This window comes from Lutra lutra, chromosome 13, assembly GCF_902655055.1.
Source record: "Lutra lutra chromosome 13, mLutLut1.2, whole genome shotgun sequence".
Taxonomy (NCBI): domain Eukaryota; kingdom Metazoa; phylum Chordata; class Mammalia; order Carnivora; family Mustelidae; genus Lutra; species Lutra lutra.
In genome coordinates, this window is record NC_062290.1 from 70,876,074 (window position 1) to 70,902,963 (window position 26,890).

Consider the following 26,890-nt stretch of genomic DNA (forward strand, 5'->3'; position numbering starts at 1 on the left):
ATTATAAAGAAGAATTTCATTTTGCTAAGGCTCTTTGTTCTTCCCTTTATATGGAAGGAGAGAGAATCAGGAGCATGAAGCCATGGGATTCTCCAGTTATCCTGAATCAGCTCAGCATAGCCTATGTACAGTGGAAGAAATTCTTGGAGGGGGGGTCATTCCTGATCAAGAGGCAAGATGGGGGCACCTGGGTGGCTCAGTAGGTTAAAGCCTCTGCCTTTGGCTCAGGTCATGATCTCAGGGTCCTTGGATTGAGCCCCGCATCGGGCTCTCTGCTCAGCAGGGAGCCTGCTCCCCCCCCACTTCTTTGCCTGCCTCTCTGCTTACTTGTGATCTCTGTCTGTCAAATAAATAAATAAAATCTTTAAAGAAAAAAAAAAGAGGGAGGATGGTATGCCCCAAATGGTGAAGGGGATGATGAAAGGTAAAAGGAGCATGGCAGTGAGGTACACAGCTCTCTCAGGTAGGGATGCCCAGGTAGGGAATGAAGGGAAGACAATGAGAGAGATGAAGAAGAGGAAAGGATATCTAAAAGGATTTTGTTCTTATTTGTTGGATTCTTCCTATTCCTTGCATTGATTTGAGAAAACCTAGAGTACAGACCTATATTAATTCTTAAGGCTTTTAGAGTTCAAAGCTATTACTGTCTATATTACATGTAGAAATTGGTCTAGGTAAGGATACAACCTATAGGAGGGTAGCTTGCAGTTTTGAAGTGTTAAGGGAGATATCCTACCTTGTACCAGTGGCATGTGACAAATGCAGGTTTCCTCTTAGCCTTCTTGGAGGCAGTGGGGGCCGTGTTGACTTGTAGCTCACTATTGCAATGAGGATGTGGACATCTGAGGGCCCAGTTTTGTGGATTTCTGTTAGAACCCTTACAACCTTAGACTTCTCTCTAGGGCTCTACCAGCATCTCTGAGGTTCTGCCATTATTCAGTCCCTCATATGGATATTCTTTTATTTCTTAAAAGCTCATGTATTGGATGTTTTAGCCAGAGCAATTGGCAAGAAAAAGAAATAAATGGCATCCACATTGGAAAGGAAGAAGTAAAGTAATCCCTATTCCAAACAACAGAGGGAAAACAGACTGAAAAAAAAAAAAATGAAGAGAAGCTCAGGGACTTGTGAGATTATAACAAAGGAACTAAAATTCATGTTATCAGAGTTCTGAGAGGAGAACTGTCAGCACAGAACCCTAAACCCTGAGAAAATATCCCCCCAACCAATGTGATGCAGTTGAATTTAGAGGACACTCAACCCAACGACAGCAGAATACACATTCCTCTCAAGAGCCCACAAAATATATAAAATGTATCCTGAGTTATAAAACAAACTTCTAAAAAATGAGAAGAATAGAAATCATATGGAATATTGCTCTTACCACAATGGAATCAAAGTAGAAATTAAAGACAGATAAGAGAAAAATCTCCAAATACTGGCAAACTAAACCACACGCTTCTAGATCAATGGGTCAAAGAAGAAAGGACTCTCACAAAACAAAAACCCAAACCAAATGAACAAAACACACATTGAACTGAATGGAAATGCAACTTATCAAAATTTGTGGGGCATAGCTAAAACAATGTGAAAGGGAAATTTATAGTATAAATTAGAAAAGAGGAAGAGGCTCAAATCAGTAATGTAAACTCCCACCTCAAGAACCTAAGGGTGGGGTAGGGGGAAGCAAAATAAATCCAAAGCAAGCATAAGGAATTACATAACAAAGACAGTTGCATAAATCAGTGAAATTGAAAACAGAAAAATTATAGAGAAAATAAATGAAACAAAGAGCTAGTTCTTTTGAAAGATCAATAAAATTGACAAACTTTTAGCAAGACCTGCAAAATGGAAAAGAGAATGGAGAAGATCCAAATTATCATATTAGGGAATAAAACAGGGGTAACATTACTGACCTTGAAAATAACCAAAAAAGACTAAGGGAAAACCATAAGCTATGCACATAAATCTGACAACTTGGATGAAACGAACTGATTACTTGAAAAATACTAAGTACCACAATCCACTCAATAGGACATAATTTTAGTACCTTTACAATCATTAAGGAAATTGAATTTGTCATTGAAAAACTAAAAAGGAAAAAAAAAAATCTCCAGGCCCGAATGGCTTCATTAAAGAACTTTACCAAACATTTAAAGAATTAATAGCAGTTGTACATAGTATCTTTCATAAAACAGAAGAGGAAGGAATACTTTCCAGTTTACTTTATAAAATACACATACTGGTAGAAGTTCTAGCCAGCACAATAGAGCAAAAACAAAACAAGACAAAATCCCCAAAACCAAAAAAGAAAGAAAGAAAGAGAAAGAAAAGGTAGTGATGGGGGAATGAAATACACACACATGGACTACATGGAGAGCTAATCACAATTACAGTGCTGGTAGGGATGTAAATGGTACAGACACTATGAAAAATGATTTGACAGTTTCTTAAAAATCTAATATGCCAATACCATATAATCCAGCACTCCTGGGCATTTTTCCCAGAGACATGAAGACTTACATTCGTACAAAAATCTATAGATGAATGTTTATAGCAGCTTTATCCCTGATAGCTCCAAGCTGGAAACAACCCAGCTGTCCTTCAACAGGTGAGTGGTGAGGCACACTGGGGGTAGCTCTACCGTGGAACCCTACCCAGCAGTAAAAAGGAACGAGCTCTGATATGTGACACTGTGTGCAGGAGTCTTCAGAGTATCCTGCTGGGTGGAAAAGCCCATCCCCAAAGGTTACATACTGTTTGATTGTGTTTACCTAAACATTTTGGAAAAGACACAACTATGGAAGTGGGAAGATTAGCGGTTGGCAGGGGGTGAGGAGCGGTGGGGGCAAGGAGGAGGTGAGTACGTCTCTACACGGGGCCAGGAAGGATCCTTCTGGTGGTAGAAATGTTCCGTGTCTTCACTGTATCTGTGTCAACATCCCAGTTGTGATAATGCTCTGTAGTTTTTCCAGACTTACCAGGGGGTAAAAGGGACACTCGGGATCTCTCTGTATTACTTCCTGTAACTGCCGTGAATTGACAGGCATTTCAAAAAGAAAAACAAGTTCAAGATTGATTAGGATACTTCAGTTCGTGCCATAAAAAGGCTTGACAGCTGCTGCTTGACAACAAGTACACAGACTGATCAGTGCCAGCAGATGTCATTTGTGCAGGCTGTTTGGTAATTATACCTCACGGGCTCCACAGTAATTACAGTGGAACTCACACTATATTTCCCGTGCCGGAAATCACCACATTCCCTTAGTAATTACTCAGGGCCAAACACCTTTGGCAGTGGAGGGTTTGCAACTGATAGCTGACGAACTGTCCAGAAATAAAGAACTCAGCTTAATTTGGAGGAAGGATTGGGCAGCAGCCCACACCTCCTCAAGTCTCCCATGACCATTAGCAGGATATCTGCAAAAAGTGCGAAGAATGTTCTAACGATAAGTGTGTAATTTGTTTTCAGTAATAATGGACATGAGATAGTGCTTAATTTCCCTATTTATTGTAAAAAAAAATTAACTCAAGAAGGACATGATGACAATTCTTTGGCATATAGTCATAGTCAGATTCACTACTGTCCTGACGGGAACATGGCAGGGACCCTTAGCAGCGTTCTCCAGAAGAAAGGGACTGCCCACTTGTGTTGACTGTTCACGAAGTTCAGGAAACTCATGGACTTCAGTCCCCCGAAGGCTCACCACAGTATGATGTTCATGTTCCAGAAGAGAGATGTGAGCTTCTGGGAGAGTAAAGCAACTTCCTTGAGGTTGTGAGGAGTGGGTTTAACGAGAGCTGAAATTTGAACCTGAGTCACTTTAGCCACAAAATTCTGTCTGTCTCCTTTTTGCCCCATAGTAGCAGGTGTTGCTGCAGCTTGTCCAAGACACTGACTCCAGAGCTAAGACGACCAGCAGGTCTAGGAGCAATTTCAGCAGGAAGTAGAGAGACAGGGCCCTGGATCTTGATTTCTCAACCCTAGATTCTCCCACTGCTTCCAGCTGGGAGGTTTTGCACAAAGCCTTGCACTGCTGGGAGCCTGGGTTTCTTAGTTTGTGAAATAGTGACTGTAACAATCATGTAACAGAGGAGAAGTATGTAGCACAGGGCTTGTCCCATCTCCCCATAAATGATGGATATTATGGCTGTTTGGACTTCCTTGAGCTCCCCACCTGGCAGAGTAGAAACTCTGTCTCTAGTTAATCATTAACCCCTCGTTTACACCAGATACCTGGAGGCCACTTGCTTCTTGGGACTCACTCCATGTACAGGAGGTACAGGAACCTCCCCATTTCCTCTTTGCAGGTTGCAATTTCAGGGCCTAATTTAACACTCTTAAGTCTTGCCAGCCCAGGTGCTACAAAGGGAATCTTACTTACTCAAATGTTCTCCTCTCCAGAAGCCTTCCAGAGCTGGGGTCCACCAGCTGTGTGCTCCGGTCCCTCTCAAGCCAAGCTCACATGGCCGTCATTGTCATTGTCATTGCCATGTGCCCATCTCCCTGTTGGACTGCCAGTGCCCCGAGAGTAGTATTCTGCTTCAGTACTGTGTGCAGGTCCTAGTTCAGAGCCAAGAAGAGAAAAGTCCTGTCATCTATGTTTAAAAATATGTTCATCAATGGATAAGCATATGCATGGCCTCCTGGAGGCCTTAGGATGCCCAACACTCAGTCCTCACCATCCAGGCAGTGTTCGATGTCAGAGGGAGATAGGGCTCTGTGTGTGTGTGTGTGTGTGTGAGAGAGAGAGAGAGAGAGAGACGGTCCCAACTGTAGGCATTTTGTATTGGGCATATAGGAAGTTTCCAGCAGAACTGACGCTATCTTATCACACGTGTTCATTTCCATACTGGGCAGCAGGTGTGTATAAAGGACCTTGCACATGAGGGACCTGAAGCACTCTGGCTCCCTGGGCTCACCCCTAGTACTCAGGTTGATTAGCATCTCTTTTACTTGCGTTGCTAGAAGCAGAAGCATAGCATGGCTAGCGGCATGGGCCCCTAGAGACCATTGGCATGGACGGACAGCAGTGGCAAAGCACGTCTCATCAGACACTTCCAGACTTCTCTGATGTCATAGAAGACATCAGCAGCTTTGCTGCTTACGGTTGCTGGTGGGGAGCATGGAACCAGGAGAGTCCAGGATGGAAGAGGCAGCCTCTGTCTCCTCCTTTTTCCTCTTTTCCTCCTTGACAAACACTGAGGTGCACAGAGGTCTGATCTTGGGTTTCTGAAGCTTTCAAATGGGGATAGTAATAGTCATTTTTACAGGGGTGGGGAGAAGCTTTATTCCTCAATTCTGCAAGGTTCCAGGGACCGCCTGCTACAATGCCAGGTGCTGCTCCAAGGGACAGGAATACATCAGCGAACAATTCAAACAAGATCTCTGCTTTCGTAGCTGTTACATCCTAGGAAAGGGAGACAGGCAGTGAATGAGGTGATGGGTCATGTTGGCAAAAATTACGTCAGCCTAGTGCTGGGAGGAGGGGTTGGTGGTGTTAAATCAAGCGGCCAGTGACAGGAGGGCTCACTGAGATGTCACTGGAGCCACGCCTATGAGTTGTAAGGAGGTGAGCTGCTTGGACACCTGCAGGAAGGCAGTCCAGGCAGAAGGAACAGCAAGTGCAAGAGCATGCGTCTGGAGGGGCCCCTCATTTGTGAAGCTTCGAGGAGCCTTACAGTTGCCCACTGATGGACAATTATCTAAGCATCCCCCCACAAATACTGAAAAATGTTTTTTGACAGTTCAATTTGAAAACTTCAGATCAGTTAGGGTATCCAACTTTATGCAAAAAAAGGGGCAGAGTCAAGGCAGCCCGGGGAGAGAAGAGAGGTGTGGGGTCGAGGAGGCAGGGGCAGAGTATGTAAGAGCACGGTGAGCAGAAGACAGAGCTGATCTGCCTTGAGTTTTAAGAAGGCTCCTCTGAGGGCAGCATGGAAGTAGGCTGTAGGGCCGATGAGGGAAGGAGCCAGGAGGCCCCCCCAGCCAGGCGGGGTTGCAGACCACAATGGGGAGAATGACGAGGAGGCACACGATGGGATGTCAGTGCATGTTGGTATTTCTATTCTGCTGCTGTTAACAAGAGACCTCTGCTTGGTGCTCATGGTCCCAGGGATGGAGATCCCCAACCACCAGTTCACCTGGGCCACGCAAGCCTGATGTGCTCTGTAGGGGCACAGTCTTCTGTGCAAGCAGGGGGCAAGGAGGTCATACAAAGCCATGGTTTCTGAAGTGAGACAAGTCTATACTCAAGTCCTGGTTCCAAAACCTTCTCTGTGACCTTTGGAAAATTCTTCATCCTCTCCCTTAGCTATATAGTCTCCTCACTGGCCAACTGAATAATAACAGTCCCCTCCACGTAGGGTTATTGTGAGCACTTATTATAATGACATATATAAAATGTCTGGCAATAGTGTGCACTCAAAAATGCTAGTTCCATTTGCCATCTCTCATGCTCATTCATGCTGGACCTATTTATAGTCTATATTTCTCTAAGTGATGCTTATTTCTTTTAAGTATTTTCTGATTCAGAGTCCTTCTGAAATAAAAAGTCTTTAATGTTTACTAAACTTTCATGTTTAATAAAATAGTCTCTTTAATTTTAAAAGGGCAAATGTTGGAGGCATGTACTAATCATTCTTGGCCAAATGCCTGTGGGAAGCTTGTTTGTTCAGATTATAAGGCTGACCCAGCACCTAACTGAGTGCTGGGCACATATTAGGTGCTCAATAAATGTTTGTTGAATGAATGTGTGAGGCTATAATCAAGGACCTACCGCTCACGTAGCTGATGGCATCTGACCCTAATGATAGACAAAAAGGAAGCTAAGGGATAATTATCATAATGATATTTTATCTTCCAGCAGTTTTCAATGCATTAACTAGATGGATTCTTACAAGTTTTAAAACTTTGGTCTTTTAAAATGCATTTCTACATTATACAATTTAACAGCTTCAGGAGAGCACTGTACTTGGAAGTCCAAAACTCTGGGCTGCCATTTAGGATTCTCTCTCCGTGCCTGCTGTGTGCCTTTAGACATGTGACCTATAGTGTCTAGAAAAATTGTAATTAAGATAGAATTGACTGTACAAGACCGTGAAGCTGAGAATATCCCAGAAGCAGATGGTCCTGAAAGACGTTTATGGATCCCAACCATGGTACAGTGCATGAGAAAGGGGGGAGCCTGTGGCGCACAGAACACTCTTTCCTTTTTTACTACTTAGCACTGAGGTGAAGAGCATGTAACTTTGGGAAAATATTTATTATAAATCACTTCCTTCATTTGGTGGTTTCAAATTCTGAGAGCAGTACATGCTTGTGATAATAAGACTAGTGATGCACCGAAAAACTCTCTGTCCCTACCCCCTGCCTCCTACCTCTACCCCTCCCAGACAGCCAAGACCAAAAGACAACTTGAATCCTTCCATCATTTTCTCCTTTATCGTACATACATAATCAATTATAAAGACACATACATAGGGCTCTATTTTTTGCTTGAAATAGAAACATACTATGTAGTTTAGGGATGCCTGAGTGGCTCAGTAGGTTAAGCCACTGCCTTCGGCTCAGGTCATGATCCCAGAATCTGGGATCAAGTCCTACATAGGGCTCTTTGCTCAGTGGGGAGCGTGCTTCTCTCTCCACCTCTGCCTGCCTCTCTGCCTGCTGGTGCGCTCACGCTCATGCTCGCGCGCTCTCTCTCTCTCTCTCTCTGACAAATAAATAAATAAATAAATAAGAAACGTACTATGTTTATTACCCTGCAAGTATATACATAAATATATACCCATACATACAGCTAAGAGATTAGTTTCATCGGTCAGCAAACATAGAATGATATTATAGACTCTGATCTGCACCTGGTTCTTCTCTCTCAGCATGACCTCTAGAAAAATCCCTTCCTAAGTCAATGGGTGTAGTCTGAATTTATTATTTGTTATGACGATTTGTTCATGGGCATGATAAAACATAATTTATTCAGCCACTTCCCTGCTGAGGATTCTTAGCTTTAGTTGCAAGGCAAATTACTTCAGTTCTCTAAGCCACGTCCTCAAAAAAGTGGGGTTATGAATAGAACCTGCATGATCAGGCTGTAAGAATTAAATAAGAATATGCATGTAAAATAGCAGAATTCCTGGCACATTCCAAGTGCTCAAGAAATACTTGCTAATATTATTATATCCCGCGGTACGCTTTACTGTAGTGGACAGTCCCCCCTCCCTTTTTTTTTCTTTTTTAATTTTAGATTTAAACATTCAACAACCTTGCTATTCTGGCTCTCTTAGACTGCTGATATGCAATTACGGGTTTCTTTCTTCTTAGTTCCCCCCATCCTTGTAATGAAAGTCCATCAAAGTCTTTCTCTGTGGCTAATTTAATCACCCCATTTCCCCATTATCTTGGCTTCTCCCTGGGGCATGGCAAATCTGTAGCTCAGAACTCTCTATTTGTCCTAATTGGGTAAAGCTTCTTGGGGGTAGGAAGAGGCTTCTTGGGCAGACAGAGGAGAGGCCTGCCTTCCTAGTGGGAGGAAATACTGTAGGGAGGAGCTCACAAGTCCAAAGAGGCAAGCTACTCTCCGAGGGAAGTCCAGTTCAGGACGTGGGGCAGGAGGGCTAAGCTCATTCAGGTACGATGCTTCATGGAGGGCACAGTTGAAAGAGCACTTGGAACAGGCAATGACAATATCAGTTGGGAGGTTCCTGGTCCCTAACACGTGGCAACCAGAAACCTAGTCACCACTGGGGCTCCCTGGAACAAGTCTAGCCTTTGCAGGAAGAGTCTGGTGTGAGCTGGGTCAACTGGAAGGACCCACCCAGCAGGTTATACTCCAAGGTGACAGTGAAAATAGCATGCTTTGCAGGGAAACTGAGGCAGAAACCCAGAAACCCATATGGACCGAACTAATGCACAAGGGATGAGGTCAGGGAAGCACATGATCTTCCCTAGGGTTCTCCGAGGCTGGATCCAGGGCTCTCGTTGCTCTGGGCTGGGCTCAGAGACGGAGGGCACAGGTCACTTTGGCTGGGTGGGTCTGGAGAAAGAGGAAATGGTGCCACCGTCTTAACCAAACATTCCACATGGCTTTCTGTCGCCAGGCTGCACCTTCCAGACAGGTAAACAAATAATGATACCCAGAGTGACACTTACTGTGCTAGATGTAAGTGCAGGGGATTATGGGAGCACAGTGCAGAGTTTATACTAGACCTTCAGCAAGGGTTTGTGGATTGACTATTAAATGCAGCCACTGTGCTTTGAGAACAAATAGGAAAGAGCCTCTGCTTTTTCTTGGCAGAGTCAGGAAGTCTTCCAGAACTGGGGTTGAATGGGTCTTAGGGTAAAGAAGAAGGAAAGGGAATTTAGTGGAGAGGCAGCTGTGTCCATGGTTAAGGATATAAGAATGAGTGTGCATTTTTAGAAAAAACCCAAAGTTTGATGTGGCTGGAACACAGCATGAATGAGACCAAGAGGAAGCAGGAGATAGAGAAGCCGGTAAGGTCCTAACATAAAAGGCTTTAACTGGCATGCTGAAGAGTAATTTTTTTTTTTTTTTAAGATTTTATTTATTTGTTTGATATATATAGAGAGAGACAGCAAGAGAGGGAACACAAGCAGGGGGAGTGGGAGAGGGAGAAGCAGGCTTCCCACCAAGCAGGGAGCCCGATGCAGGACTGAATCCCAGGACCCTGGGATCATGACCTGAGCCAAAGGAAGATACTTAACGACTGAGCCACCCAGGCACCCCTGAAGAGTGTGATTCTTAAAGCAAAGCAAATAGAGAGCCAAAAGAAGACAGTAAGAAAGTCGATGACATTGTCAAATACATCAAGCATGTATTTCTGAGAAGCTATGTAGAAGTCAGGTGGAGACATACCAAATAATTTTTCCGTTCTGTTGCGCAATGTCTTTATCTTTATGGCTACTTGAATAATTTGGGCTACTAAAGCTTTAGCCTTTCATGTCTTGGCCCTTGCCACTATCAAATATTAACAAAATATCAGAGCGGCCATCATTTAACATAGGAAGGCTTGCCAGTGAGGCCATCAGAGATGAAGAAAGTACTGAGCATTAGAAAGATACAGAATACGCCATCAGGAGAGTTGTATCACCAACACTGGGGGCCCCTGAAAGATCTAGCACACTGAGTGGTTATTTAAACCGTATGGGAAGTGAGTTCCTTCCAGGAGTGGTGGGGGAGTGGGCAGGAGAGTGCTACAGATACCTGCTAGGGAATAAAACCTTACAAAGCAGGTACTGCTGCTGACATTGTCCAGGTGGGGCTCAGTGACAGTAAGTGTCTGATGGAAATCAAGTGGCCGGTAAGGGGCAGGCCTGGGATTCAAACCCATCTCTGGTGGTCTCCAACTCTGGCAGTCCTCTGCCCCCCGTTTATATACTATCTGCCTGCTTTTTACGTCTAGAGTATTAAAAAAAAATCCTCTTGGGGGGGCGCTGTTGAAACAATGAAGTTCTACTAAGTTTTATTTTGAAATTCATGTATCTATATATCTGTATCTATTTATCTATCTATATCTTTGGTTTTTAGAGTTAATTTTAATATACTTTTTTCCCCCGTGGGTGCTCATTTTAAAATTTTAATTCCAGTGTAGCTAACATACAGGTATTTTAATAGTGGATGTTTGGGGGCACCTGGGTGGCTCAGTGGGTTAAGCCTCTGCCTTCGGCTCAGGTCATGATCTCAGAGTCCTGGGATCGAGCCCCACATTGGGTTCTCTGCTCAGCAGGGAGCCTGCTTCCCCTCCTCTCTCTCTGCCTGCCTCTCTGCCTACTTGTGATCTCTCTCTGTCTGTCAAATAAATAAATAAAATCTTTAAAAAAAGAATAGTGGATGTTTGTTATATTTGTGGCTGCCCATCATATTTTTTTAATAGACTGTTTTTAGAGTAGTTTTTAAGTTCACAGCAAAATTGAGCAGAAGGCACAGAGACTTCCTATGTACCCCCCCCCACAGCTTCCCCCATTATCCGCATCCTCTACGGAGTGGTGGACTCGCTGTAATGGATGAACCGATACTAACGCCATCATCACTCAAAGTCTCTAGTGTACGTTGGGGCTTACTCAGTGCTGCACATCCTGTGGGTTTGGACAGATATGTAGTGACACACATCCACCACTGTGGTCTCCTACAGAGTCATCTCGCCACCCTAATCATCCTCCGTGCTCCGCCTGTCCAGCCCTCTCTCCTCACTATCTGCTGACTAGCCTCTCCGTAGGGCCCTTCTCCTCGTTCCCACCATAGTGATCAGAACTCAGGTTTGCAGCTGTATCACACAGGGTCTTACTCGCAGCTTCATCAGTTGGATATGTTCGCGCAGGACTTCAAATTGGAAGCGAGCATTTTGAAGAAACGGAATCACCCTAGACCTCCCGAGGGCTCAAAGGAGTGAGGGCAGAGATGCACGGTGTTCGGGTGAGCTGGTGGTCGCTCAGCTGCGTCCCTGAGCCAGAGGGGGCATCAGGGACGTGGGCAGTAGAAGCTGATTAAAGCTAACTTCTTGACATTCTTGTTTGGCCATGTTGGCCTTTCTCTGGTATGTTCTAGATATGGTGACATCTACATTTCAATTATTAATATACAACTCTAGAATATATTATCTTCCTTTAAATCACATACAAAAATAATTTTTTAAAAAGGATGAGACTTAGAAAATGGCTAAGGAGATGTTACACAGTTTTCTTCCCATACCAGCGGATTGTCTCACCTATCAGGTGCCGATCAGCTACCAAGACCTGCTCTTGTTGGCTGGCTCGGCTGATGCTGGAGCAGGGTCCACACTACACTGCAGGGCTCACCCGGCTGACTCTCTGCTCCAGCCTTCGGAGGTTCCTCAGTGAAATGGACTTCTCACCATCTACCTAACTGCTTTTCCAGGTAGTAGGATATGAGCCCTTCTTCGGCTTTGTCTCAAGACGACGCTCCACAGGCCAGTTAGCTGGTTTCTCCGAACAAGCCAAGACAGTGCGTTCTCCAGCACCGTGTTCCTGTTCCTGTTCTCCCACCGTACAGAGCCATCCCCACGGGGCCACACCTGAGCTCAGTGCATTCCATCTCACTCACCCGGACACAAAACCCATATAACTTTGTGCCAGATGTCTGGAGAACTTTAATAATACCTCTTAAATGTATTTATTGAAACTTCCAATAATCAAATGACTTTGACATGCATATTACATTTCTCAGACTATAAGTTGGTGAGTTGGTAGGCATCATCACCCTCCCTTCCAAAGGGAAAACTGAATTTCATCAAAGTTAAGGGACTTGCCCAAATCCACATAGCTATAGAAACCAGGCTGGATCTGGTATCCAGACTCGGCTGGTTCCCGGCGCATGTTTTTCCCACCATCCACTGTTCCTCTGGTAGAATTTAAAAAAACAAAACAAAACAAAAAGACTCTACAATTTAGTCCAGCCCTGGGGCCTCTCCCCCACCCTGTACTAGTCACCAGCCAGAGCCCCTTTTCCCCTTAAGTCCAAGGTTCCCAAATGAGGATAGACATTCACACCTTCCCACTTAACAAGGCTGCTGGCGGGATTAATGAGCTAATGTTTGCAAAACACTTTGAGCTTCAAGAAAAGCCAGGCGCCAAGGAACTACAAAGGGTTATTAAGAGGGTAGACTTTAAATCCCCTTAACAAGCTCCCTCCCCTCAGCGCTAATCTGGTGTGGATCCTCCTTTTCCCTCTTAAAGCCCTGGATAGTCGCTCACCTCTGTATTTTGAAGGTGAGAGTGCTTTCTCTCTGTTCACTCCATTTCTGGGACTCTCACTGCTTATAAATCCTTGAGTCAGAAGTATTTTAATGTGGCATATGGAATACTTATAATGTTTAGAATCCTATCGTGATAAGGGCATCTACCCCAACTCCTCATTGTATGGATGGGACCAAAGGCCCCAGGAGGAATAGGAGCAGACCCAGAGACTAGTAGCAAGGTGGACACAGGGATAGTGACCCTCGGGTTACCCACTGCCCATGCGTTCAGGAGCAAGCCTGAGAGGTTCATACAGCCTCTCCCTCACTCCTCCTGCAAAGTCAATGGCATCCCCGTGAACTGGTGTTGGGTCTAGGGAGGCAGGACCCCCGAAGGCAGACAGCCAGTCCGAGCCCAGGTCTAGATCCCAGATAGGGGAAAGCAACATGGTGGAGGGAAAGAACACACATGTGAGCTGACACCACCCTGAGCTTCATCCCCAGCCCCCTCCCTTTGTAACTATATGATCATGGGCTGGAAATGGTCCATAGGCTCTGGTTTTCTGACCCCTGTTCTGAAGCACAAATCTGAGCATGTCACTTCCATGCTCAGTGCCCTTCAACCGCCCCTCCACTGCCTGCAGGAATCAGACTTTTTCCATATGAATGTTGTCTGCCTCATCTCTTGCCCTTGGCATTTCTGCCTATGAGTCCTTGAACATGCCCTGTTTTCCCATCCCTGCTTCTCGTTTTTCCCTGCGCTGTTCAGTTTTCTCCCCAGAATAACCATCCCCATCTCATTGGCTTGGAGAATTCTTTTAGTCAACCCCCAAGTTCAAAACTTCCCCTCTCCATTGACCCTTCTTGACATTCCTGCGCCTCTCAGTTATTTCTACAACACTTGCCACATATGTACCGGTGCCAGGGACCCAACCTAAAGCCAGGGAAGCAGCAATGAGTGGGACATGCTGCCCTCCCGGAGCCCACTTGTCCCCCAGATAACTCTGAGAAGGCCATGACAGAGGACAGAACAGATTTTTGGGAAAAACAGAGGAGGAGCTGGGCATCGGGTGGTCATGAAGGAAAGTTGGGGTCTAAAAGGCACACGGATGGAGGATGGGCAGAGGAATCCAGACAAGGCAGCAGCAGCTTCCTCGATGAAGGGAGTCTGGAGAGGGCTTTGGGTTTACCTGTCTTAAACCCTGTTTGCATGTCTCCCACATCAGGATATCAGTTACTCCTCAGGCACTAAGGGGGAGAGCAGAGTGCAGCACAGGCCAGAGATCCACACATGAAATTTGGTGACACATACAGATTCGGTAAAATTCAAGTTTCAGTGTCCATAAAGATGGTTTTACTGGAACATGGCCACGCTCCTTTGATTTCACATTATCTATGGCTGGTGCTTTGCTATGGCGGCAGAGTTGAGAAGTTGTGCTCCAGAACAGATGGCCCCCAGAGCTTTGGATACTTCCTACCTGGCTCTTTACAGAAAACATGTGTAGACGCCTGGCTTAGGCTGTGGAATCAGACAGGGTGGGGGGGGATCAAATCCTGACCCCGCTTCCTACGACTCACAGGACACAGGGCAACATTCTTAACCTGTGTCTTTGTTTCCTCGCCCAAGGATTAAAAATAGGGCTGTTATGAAAACTGAGTTGGTATATTATTAAATATGAAATATTTAGAATAGTGCCTAGCATGTAGTAAGTACTCGCTAAATGTTAATTATTACGGTGGAGGTTCCTGAGGCTGGCAGCAGGCTTGGCACCCTCTGTCATTCCAAGGATATTTATCGAAAGGATAAATGAGTGAGTAAGGGCATGGCGGTGTGTTGTGCCTCACCTGTTTCCATCTACCCTTTTAAAAAGGCAGGGAAGGGAACCCTGGCCTCAAACTGACTTGCTCCACTCGCCTGTTCTCTTGCCAGCACTCTCAGAGCATCTGCTAGCAATCTGGGTCTTGTGGCATTTTTCTTCTTGTGCTGTTAATTTTTAAATAAATTTTCAGGCTGTGTCTGATGGAGGGAAAAGCAGAGGGTGGGGGAGGGAATCCATAAAGTATGGACAGTGGGGAGCCATAATTGTGGGGTTTCTGCCCCCAGAGATCATGTTTCCAGAAAGTAGGGAGCCCCCAACATAAACACTTTCTACAAGAAAAGGAGAAGGAATCACCATTTCTCAGAGTGCCCTTGTGAGTCCCAAAGGGAAGCGGTCCTCTTTCACATTTGGGGCTTGATTGAGCCTCCCGGGGAGGTAAGCAAAAGGGCCATGGTCACAGAAGACCAGCGCCACTCACTTGTCAGCCAAATGCTTGTGTGGCTGCAAGGCTCTGTTGGTGTTTGGAATAAGGCTCCTGTCCCTGACGAGGCATTTGTCCTTTAAAAGCAGCCCAGAATGCTCTGAACACCCTCCTGATCTCCAGACTCATCCTTCAGGGAATGTTCTGTGTCTAAATCGATTGGCATGCCAAAGCTTCTGAGCCTCGCCTCTTTGTGGACGCTCCAGACCCTACTTCTAACTAGTTTTAGTTTCTACATTCATCGTGACACTAGTTTGAGAGCCGCTCGAAGGACAGAGTCTGTGGATTTTTGTCTGCCTTGGCTTCATATTCCCAAAAAGTAGCACAGACTAGTGTGGGTGCCACCAAGCATGTGCTGACTTGGAACACACACACACACATACACACACACACACACACACACACACACACACACACACACGGCTAAAGAATCCTTTCCAGTGTCCTGAACCTCCAGAGGCCGAGACCCGTCAGAAGAGAAATACCACAGACTGTGGGTCGGCTGGTGTTTACTTCCACCTTCGCTCCTTGTTCCAGCCGCACCGCCTATCCTGAGATGGGAAAGCACGCAGTGTGTGACTCTTACTCACCCGCCTCCCGGTACATCGAGAACTGGAATCTAGCTTCAATAGTAATTACTATGATTATAGTTCCCTGTGGAACTCGTAGGGTGAGCTCCAAACACAATTCCTCAAGCTTTTCAAATCACTGCGTCGATTTGCTTATGAAAGGCAGTTCTAATCAAAAGGGGGTAATTACAATATTAAGTGCCAAGCCTTGGTGTGCAAACTCTTGAGTCATAAGATATTAAGCCTAATTTAACTCTACTGAGGGAGGCGTGCAGCATCACACATTCAGCTCTCGGAGTGGAGGTGAGCCCAAGCTGAAACCTTCACTCCAGGAAAGTGGACAAATTACTCGATCTATTAGGCCTTCAACGATCACGTATTATACGTGCCAGACCACCTGCCTCGGGGAGCTGTCTCTTCTCGGAAATCCTCATGCCACAGGGGTTGCTAAACAAGATCCTACCATGCCTTACAAAACTCTCAGCTTTTTGGCTGTAACCACACTTAGACCTGGCCTTGGGCCTGTAACCACCCATTCATTCATTCATTCATTCGTTCATTCGAGAGATTCACATTCGGCCAGGTTCTGTGCCAGGCACTGTGGAGGCTGAGAGAAATCAACAACACATGTCCCGGGTCTTTAAGACATTCGCCGTTGGTTTGGGAAGTTCAGCTCACAGACAGGTGATTAATTCACCACGTGAAAGTGCTGTAGTAATAAAAATGTTCAGCAGGAAGAGAAAAAGGAATGCCCCAGCCTATACTGATGCAGTCAGAGAGGCTCCTAGGGGAGCTACCACCTGAGCTGATGCTAGAAGGTCACATGGGCAGGACAGGCTGCAGGGTGTCCCAGGCAGAAGGACCACTTCTGTCATATGAGGTGTGACAGAGTGGAAGAGGTCTACCCATTTCAGGAAGCTATAAATAATTCACTGCGATTTTTAAGAATAGCATGTCCACGTCTGTGCACACAGACACAAGCCCTTGGACTGAGGCCACAAAGAGGCCTTTGTCCCTCTCCAAAGGAGCTAGTAATAGGATGAGTCTTAGTGGTCCAATGAGGGCCATTTCTAAGCCCTTCTCTCCAGTGCTGTATTTTGAGGGAATCACACAATAATGTGGCGGCCGTCAAGCAGACAGCACAAACTCAGAGCCTGACACACACACCACACACGTAGACATAACCGCCTCACCCCACAAAGCACGCAGGTGCTCCTGCGGGTGTGGCGGCAACCAAACGGAGAGTACCCTTTTACACACACAGAAAATGACCCGAGTGCTCTCGGGGACACACCCTCATCTTACAACCCCGTCTGATCTGGGTTCATTAGCAGCAAAGAAAGTTTTCCCATAAAATGAGCGGAGTGATCAATCAGACTTGCTGATAGAACGCCCAGCTGATGAATGTACGTGCTGCTCCTGATCGCCCGTTTTCATTAACAATTGAGTCATCCTTCATTCTGGCAAAGGCATGAAAAAGAAAGCGTACATTTGAATCCATTCAGTTTGGGACTTTTGATTTTTGTTGTTTACAAACATGCAACCAAAGGTACCAGGAGAAGGAGAAGCAACAAGGCATTTATTACATGCTCGCAATGTTCTCTGCTCTAAATATTTTGAAAAATCTAATAACCAGAGCAACACTTGTGATAGAGAAATTATGATTCCGGTTTTAAAAATGAAGACACAGAGGCTCAGGGAGATTAAATAATTAGCCGGAGTCACCCAGGTAGTGAATTAATCACGGAAACCAAAGGCAGCCCCATGCCTATCCCTGGCCTCTTGCAGGAAAATCTTGCTTTCTCTTCTGATAAAAATGGTGGAAGATAGTTACATTTTTTTCCTCATCAGATAAATCATTTAAGTAAGTCATTTCACATTTCATTAAATTGCTTATTTATTTTTGTCAAAGTCAATTGTGGCCTGCTTGAGACATGACCCATAAGAATTGCAGAACAGTAGGTATGTGTCATTGTGTTCCTTCCATGAGAACCCAAGTGAGACGTGTTTGAACCAGCCACCTTGTCTGCCACTGGTCCTGAGCCATACTGCTCACCATGTTAACTGACGCATGGCACATTTAGAAAGGAGACAGGCTGTGGAATCTCAGCTGAGGAGGTTCTGGGGCTGAAGAGGCCAAGTTCATGAGCCTGATCTTCTCTGGATCTAATTAGCTTTGCTGGATTACAAGAGAGGCTGGGCAGAACATGTCTTATCGTACACAAATCCATCCATCTACAGAAATAATCATGCTGAGAGTTGGGTCAATGACCAGGATCTCAGCCTCCCAACTGCCACCCCCACCCTGTGCAGGCCTAATGATCTGAGACACAGATACGAAGCATCGGGACATTCCTCAAGGCCCGGGACTTCCAAAGTCAAGCTTGGTAGGTATTCTCTTGCCCCCTCCGGGAACAACCGGAGATTTTTTCGGCTTGATCAGGTTGGAAGGATGAGAGTTCTTCTTTAAGCTATTTGAATGAATAAATAATTGCCCAGAATTCCTTTTTTCCATTTGAGACTTTCCTTTTGTTACTGAATGAACAATGGCAATAATTAGCTGGTGCCTTGCTCATTACTTCCTAAGGTCATGAGTGATGCTAATAACCTCTCTGTCCTCACACGGAGCCACTTCTGTTCCTCGGCAATGGTTAAAAAAATAAATAAATGAATGTGGGCTTTCCTTTGATTTCTCTCCATTTCAATTCTAAGTGAGCTGAAGTAAGAGGAAAATATATTCTTGCTCCTTCTGGCCCAACAGGTTAAAAGCCTGACAGACAGAATCCCATCCCAGAAATAAAGCGGTGCTGCTGGGGCTCTTTCTCGGGAAGGTTTTCGGCGAGGCTTGAGGGTTTAGCAACAAGTTTACACTGGGTCGTACTATCCAGACCTTTCTGATAGCTGCCTTCCTGGGAGGCTGGATTTGGATTTGCCTGTCATTTCCAGGCTTTAGTATATAGTGGGGAAAGAGCAGTGGGAGACTTGTCAGATGCCAATGTTTCCAGACTCAGGTGGCCCAGTGACCTTGGATGGTTCATGTCTGCTCTCTGGACTTCAGTTTTCTTCTCCACAAGGTAAAGGGTTGTGCCAGAAAACTCATCTTAGTTATGAAGTCTTAAGTTTAATAATACAGCAAACATTTATTGAGCTTCTACTTTTGGGGGGACACGGTGCTAAGTGCTACAAGTAAAAAGGTAAAATATAAGTGCTCTTATCTCCCGAGTTTTCTGGATCGAGGGCGAGAGGCAGATACGGATACTGCTGACATAATGTGTACATTGTCTTAGAAATTTCTATGATTTCATATTCTTTGAAATGTTCTCTTTACATGGACAAAATGGCTTTGGAACCAACGGAATAAGAGAAAATTATGTTAGCGAGGGGTCCAGCATGAGAGCTGCAGTCCAAGGCTATGGAAAAATTTATTTATCTGGGGACACTGTTTCAGTTCTCAATGTTGTTTTTATCTTAACGCAGCAGAATCTCCTGCATAAAGGCAATGATGAGCTACAGGGACGGAAGCTCTGTAAACAAGCCTGTTATTAATCATTATCATAATGATCTGAACCAACCTGCCGAGCTTTTTGATGTTTGCTCAACTCCAAGGATTAAGATGCAAATCAGGGTGTGATTTCTATCATCGCTGCATTCGGATCTGTGGCCCATTAATCCCAGGCTACAAGTGACCACAGGTAACCTCCAATAGACACCCCAGGAGATGAGATCCCCCCCCCCCACTCCTGCCCCTTCCCCAGCTCACATGAAACCTGGGGAAAGGTTTTCTGGATGGAATTCAGCCAGAATGATGTACTTTGCCTCTACTGCAGAGTCATCAAAAAGATTTTCCTAGTGCGTCCCTTCAAGTTGAATCCCCAGTGGCCATGGGAACTTGCCAAACGAGATACTTTCCAAGAGGAATATCTTCACAACAAAATTTCTAAAAGATGAAAGGCAGCAGAGGAGGGGGCACTCAAGTGTAAAAACTCCAGGTGTGAACCCAAGATCTAAACATATGGCAAAATGATGTCAGGGGACTGCTTTTAGTTCTGTAGGAAAGGAGACCTGGGTTCAGATCTCAGCCCTGTTCCTGCATTGCATATCACCTGAATGAATGGTGGGCAGTTAGGACCAAGGATTTAGAAACAGGGACACGTCTGTGTTCTGTTAAGTCTTCTAATGACCTGGTTCACATAACCTAATGTCTCCAAAATGAGAATATTAATAAATACACTCCTTGTAGGCTGGTTGTCATACAACAATATTTCTTTAACCATTAAGTATAAATTGGAAGCAAGGTGTCTCAGGGATGGGAACTGTCTGTGAGCCCAGAGCAAAGGTAATGGAGGCAAACACACCACCGTTAGAACCCCTCTGTGACCTCTGCCCACTCTTCTGGCTCCCAGGAGCATCCAGCAGGACTTCCCTCCTTTCCAGCCTCTATCACTCAGTTGCACTTGTACCAGGGATCAGACCATGCTGATGGGCTAGCCTGGGGAATAGGGTCTAGCCTGGGATTTGAATGCCTCTGATAGGGGGTGAGGTGATAATGTCATGAGATTTGATCGTTAACACTTTCATGGTCTTTCCCCAAAGTAGATTCCTTACCTTTTACTATCTAGATCAAATTATTGGCATACTTCTACCACATCCCCTATGAAAGGCTTCCCCAGTGGCTCTAGTCTCCCTCAGGGCAGACGTCAGCCAGTGGCCAATAGGCATGGACGATTTTATAGAGCCCTGGAATACCATCCTCGTGCCTGCCCCACAGCGATGCTTCCCCATGTCGGGCCTTTGTTTCAGAGACTGAGAAACAGACCACAACAATGAAAGAAGCCCAAAGAGGCTAACAGAAGGGCAGCAGTGTCATGAGAAAAATGAGAGGAAAACATAAAAGCTACACCGAACAGAAGCATAAGGCATGCCCCATCCCTTAGCCCACAAGTGAGAGTTCTGAAAGCTGTCAGGTGTCTGTGCTGATGGCTGGCGGCGGGTGGGGGGACGGGGGCTATGACACCGCGTGCCGTGCGCGCTCCTGTCCTCCCACGCCAGGCGTCTGACCGAGCAGGCTCCTGGGGGAAACCCGGGACTCGAATGGACAGCCTGGTTGCAAGCTTTCTTCGCGCTGACCGAGGGACGATGACTCACTTCAGATAAGGAAAGGGGACGTCTCCAAGGGATCTGGTTTTGCATCTGTCCCACTCTCTCCGCAGGCCTAGCAGAGTGCCTGACACAAAGTAGGCACCCCGTGAACTAAGAGTTTTCTCTCGTTCTGTCAGTGTCCTGGGTCTTCCTAAAGATCCTCCACGTTATTCCTTTTATTCCTCTAAACACCCTTCAACATCGCTTTTGTGATATTTTTCCCCAAGAGAACGCTACAGCTCATTTTTGAGAGACCACGGACCTCGCAAACTCTGCTATGCCTCGTGGTTCCTTTAAGACAACCAGGAACCTACCTGCTGGGCTATTCCCTTAAAGGAAGTTTCCCTTTAAATCTCTCAGTAACACAGGCTGCATGTGTAAAGGTAGGTTCAGGTCCCTTGTTTTATGGAAACTGCACTGAATCATTTTGCTACAAAGGAAGGTCTTTGGATGCTTTGGGGAGGCGTGACTGAGGGGCAGGAGCTGGGCAAACCAGTTGAATGGGTGTGCCCCGAAGCAGCCAATGGCCTCTTCTGGAAGGAACTGGTCCAGAAACCAGAAGGAATTATGATTACGGACAATCTAAAGCATTCCTGCCCATAACGCTGGGAAGCCCTATCCTTTCCGACACACAGAGAGGCTCCTAGCCATTAGATAGCCTGTTGCTCACCAGACCAAGGGTTAGCCTCACGTTTCCACTTAGACCCTCCCAGCCAAAGAGCTCTTCACTGAGCTTCCTGACAGCGGTTTCAGGTGCTTTTCAAGGAGCCCCACCGGTTCCCAGAGTTGCCTTCAGGTCAATTGTAGGAGCAAGGAGACAGGAGGAGATGGTTTTTGAAGTCCCGACTTCAGCTATATATAGCAGCTCTGATTTTGTTCTGTTTCATGTCTTGGGATTCTTTTAAGGATTTAAAAAGAAAAAAAGTACTTCTGCTTTAAAAACATCCAAAAACAACCTTTCCTTCCTCTCCCTCCCTCCCTTCCTTCCTTCCTATTACCCTCCCTCCCTCTCCTTCCTTCCTTCCTTCCTTCCTTCCTTCCTTCCATGGACAAACTGGGTTCAAGAGATGGAAGGTGACACTGATCCTTCTAGGCCACCAAAAATTTCCACGTTACCAAATTCAACCCTCTTCCCACTTCATCTCTTAGCAGTGTTTGACCAGTTTACCAGTCTCTTTGTTTTGAAACATTTTCTTCTCTTGGCTTCCAGAAACATAACTTCTGGAATTCATCCTTTGACACTGCTTCCCTCTGGTATCTTTGCTGAGCCCCCGTACACCACCTCCAAATACAGTCCTTTCCAGGGCTCTGCTCTGGGATCCTTCTTTGACTGTATGCTCTTCCCAGGTGATGACACCTGCTCCCACAGCCTGAAATGTCATGTGAATGCCAGTGATTCCTGCTTGCATATCTACAGTTCTGACCTCCTCCACTGAACTTAAGACTTGTGTATACAACTTCCTGTCTTTTCCATTTGGATATCTACTAGGCATCTCAAACTTAATATTTCGAAGACAGGAGTCTTAAATCTCCCACATCCAGTCTATAGCTGCCCAGCTGTCCCCATCCAGTAACTGGCAGCCTTCCATGCCACCCGGGCCATGAACTGGGGTAGTGGAACATGTCACCAACAGGATGCGTCAAACGTATGGGCAACAACTTCGGAACCATTCCTGATTCTCCTCTTTCTCTAACCCCTCCATTCAGTTGATCAGCATCAGGATTCTGGTTCATCAAGTCCTACTTCCCAGACACTATCTGAACTTGTACTATAACAACGGAACAGCCTCTTAACTGGTCTCATTGCTCATTCTCCTGCTTCCACTTACGGCATAATCCATTCTCTCTTAGACTCCTCTAAGAGTGTAAGTCAAACCATATTACTGTCCTGCTCAAAACCTTCCAATGACCTCCTGTTGCACTTAGTCTAAAATCCACACTCCTTCCCCTGGCCTGTGGGCCTCTGCTCTCCTTAATGACCTCAGGTGGTATTACTCTTACCCTCCCTACCAAGTTCCAGGCACATGGGCTTTCTTCTGATCCCTGGAGCACTCCAAGTTCAGTTTCACATGGGACCCTTGCAGAACCTGCCTCCTCTGCCTGAACCCTTCTTCCCTTAGGCCTTAAACTCTCAATGTTCTTGCTGGCCTTCAGAAATGCCTTCTTTAAAAAAAGAAAGAAAGAAAGAAAGAAAGAAAGAAAGAAAGAAAGAAAGAAAGAAAGAAAGAAAGAAAAAGAAATGCCTTCCTTGACCTCCTTTTTAACTGTAGCCTTTCCACGTAATTTCTCCCATGTTTTATTTTATTTCAATTCTAGCACTTACAATTACCCAACTTTTCTGTTTCTCTTATTCATTGTCTGATGCACTGTTTCCCTTCCCTTGAGGTCCCTGAGAATAGGAACCTTGCCTACCTTGTGCAGTGCTTCCCCCCACCCCCCACCCCCGGTCCCTAGAATAGTACCTGGCACATAACTGATACTCATCAGGAACGTCCTTAGCAAATGAATGAAAGTGTCTTTTCTGAGGACTCACAGCCCCTGCGAGAACCAAGACTCTGAATCAGGCTGCCCGACTCCCACTTCTCGGAGGGACTCATGAGACTAACGACAGGTGTCTCTTTTCAGGACAGAGTGTCTCATGGATTTACATAATATCTTCCTTCCCATGGAGCTAAAGAAATAAAGTTCCCTGAGATATCATCTCTGGAGTCATGGGGATATTTTACTGTCTAGAAAACAATCTACTTGTTCAATAAACATTTATTGAAGGTCCATTACATGGAACTGTCAGGCACTAGGAATATAGCCATGACTAAGACACAGTCCCCACCCTCTTCTCTAGACAAGGAGACACCTAAGCAGATGATGACAGTATTCAAATTTTAGTGGCCAGAATAATAGCTACCACACACTGAGCATTTATTATGAATGGGCGCGCTTCTGAAGGTTTTGAGTGCTTAACACATCTATTTCTAACAGCAAGCCTATGTGGTATTTACCATTATTCCCCATGTGTTACAGCTGAGGAAACTGAGGCATAGGTTAGATGATTTGCTCAAGGTCACAGAAGTAGCAGGTACTGAGCTTGGCTTTGAACCCTGGGAATCTCCTATGGAGTGCACCCAGAGGTTGTGGGGGTTAGGGAGCCAGTGGAGATGGCCAAGCCGGTGAATTACACATTCTAGACCTGCGTTAGAAATGCTGCAGGGTTCATGCAAAAGGTGGTTGGGAGAAGCAGAGAAGGCAGTAGAAGGACTAGGAAGTGCTTACAGTGGTCCAGGCAGCAGGTGCAGAGGGCCTGCCCAACTCTCACATGGGAGACGGGGAGTCTGACACTCCATATGGAGGGAAAGGAAGGGCGGCTGCTTGGGGTAAGCTCTGTGTGCCTGCCTGAGGCCTGTGTGGGCCATTTCTCCCGGGAGGTCAGCAAAGTCTCACTGGCCCCTCGCTCAGTGGCCCCACCCTCTGACTCTAGCCGGCTGTTGCAAGGGCTCTGGGGACAGAGCCTCCTTGGCCCTGCTGTGGCCACAGGCCCCGCTAGGAACCGGCCACTGTCTTCTGGATTATGGCTGTACCTTTACTCGGCCCAGAAGTGATGTCAACGCATTTTTGTCCCGCCTGTCTGTCACTGTTCTTTCACAACAGGATTTACGGACACTCTGAGGTCACACAGAACATATCAACATGTTTGGTAGATAATTATCATTCTGGCGTCCCTGTGTTTGGTCATAGGGGATGCGTTCTTTTGGTATTTAGACAAGAAAGCACTAGAATTACCATGTTCTTGGTCTACAGTTGATACATAGAAATGACCAGAGAAGAAAATGTCAGTACCCATGGACCTTGACAGACCACCCCTTGCCCTCAGGAAGAGAAGAAGCTCCAGATTCTCCCATTGCACTCAGAGCCAGTAGAAAGAAAGGTTTGGAGTTTTGAATTTTTTTTTTTTAATGGAGCTATTTCTGCCTCTCAAGTTTACTCCGTTAAACTGGTCATAATGATTTTATTTTTTAATTTTAAAAAAGATTTTACTTACTTGAGAGAAAGAGAGAGCAAGAGAGAGAGAGAGAGAACATGAGTTGGGGACAGAGGGAGGGGGAGAAGCAGGCTCCCCACTGATCAGGGAGCCTGATGTGGGGCTTGATCCCAGGAACCCAGGTTCATGACCTGGGCTGAAGGCAGATGCTTAACTGACTGAGCCACCCCCTCGGTGATTTTTTTTTTTTTAAAGATTTTATTTATTTATTTGACAGAGAGAAATCACAAGTAGGCAGAGAGGCAGGCAGAGAGAGAGGAGGAAGCAGGCTCCCTGCTGAGCAGAAAGCCCGATGCGGGGCTCGAACCCAGGACCTGGGATCATGACCTGAGCCGAAGGCAGCAGCTTAACCCACTGAGCCACCCAGGCGCCCCTGATTTTTTTATAAGAAAAAAAAATCCTAAATATAAAGAATTCCACTGACCTTCCCAGTATCAGAGTTGTTCTCTGTGGTGGAAGACCTGACTAGAGCCAGCTCTTACCAAACTCTTTCCTTATCACTTATCCAGCCATGAACAGAAATTGCCTTTCCATCACCTTCCCTTACCCCTCCTCACCCGAGCATTTCTAAGAAGCTTCCCTGTGTCACAGGTGCACTCACCTGGGAGTTTAGAGGAGGAAGGGTTGACAGTGCTTGGCTCCCAGTATACCCTGGTAGTTTTAAAGAAACTATTTTTTTTTTCTTCTAACAGCCTGGAAGACAGGATATTATATTTATTTCAGTTCCTGATCCCAACGCCTAAAAATAGAGTTGCTATCGATACGGTGATTTTAACAGAATCTCACTGTCATCAACTTGGCTGTTTTTATGACTCAGTGTTATTTTGTGATTCAGTGTATTTTGTGATTCAGCCTGCACAACACATGCTGGCAGGGGGCTGCAGCCTTTTCCCAGTCTGGGGGGTCCCACAGATCTTACCACGCCAGGGACGGTGGGGGGTGGGGCAGCCTATGGCAATAGATTACACTGGGCTTGGGACTGTTTAAGGCAGAACTTTTAAAAACATGTAAAAAGTCTGAAACACAAGTTGTAGGAGATATTTTAAAGGAAAAAAAAATTTCCATTATGCAAGAACTTGGAGATATGGCACACATATATATTTTTTGTCTTGGAATATCACAGTGCAATAAAGAAACTGTGTTTTGCCCAGTTTTTTTTACACATGGCATCTGCTTATATGTGTAATAACCACAGAACCATGGTGCATCTGTGCGTCTGTGTGTGTGTGTATGTGTGTGTGTGTGTGTGTGTGTGTGTGTGTATAACAGTGCGAGAAATTAGCAATGGATGATTTTTTTTTTTTTTAATAGAGAAAGAGAGTGTGAGTGACGGGGAGGGTCAGAGGGAAAGGGAGAGAGAGAATCTTAAGCAGGCTCCATGCTCAGCGCAGACCCTGTTGCAGGGGCTCCATCTCATGGCCCTGAGACCACCATCTAAGCCAAAATCAGCAGTCAGATGCTTCACCCACTGAGCCAACCCAAGCACTCTGCAATGAATGATTTTCTAATGTTTGCCCAAAAAATGCAAGATGCAAGCCCACTGTTCTATCTGTGGATGTTCCATTCAGGTTGTACTGCCATTAGTTCTTTTCCTATGGATTTTTCAAAGCTTCAGGTAGTAGGTTGTAAGTTCATTTTCATGAGTCTTTCAGTCTCACTACCTCCCATACCATTGCATTTTCCTTCCTCATCAAATCTGTGGGAAGAATGGTCTAGGTTTTCTCCTATCTCCTATTCACCTTCTACTTGCTAGTTAATTGCACGGTCCCACCAGCAGTCCCCTCACACTGCTCTGTTGTGCCACAGAGAAGAAGCTTCATGCCAATTCCAAAGATTCTTCTCAGGTGCCTTTACCCGTTCTCAGCCAATCAATAATGTTACAAAATAATTCGACTCTGGGAATGCCATCTTCCTCAAGCTTTTAGAATATTAAATTACCTTTCCCTAGTATCCCCATCTTCCATTCTCTGCCTCTATACATCCCCCTTTTTTCCTCCCTCATCCAAATAGTAAATGAGCTATTAAACATCTGTTATTCACTTTATATGTTGTATCTCATTTGACCTTCGCAATGGAGATTGGCTGTAGTGCCCCATTTTACTGTTGAGAAACCAAGGTTCAAGGAGCTCAA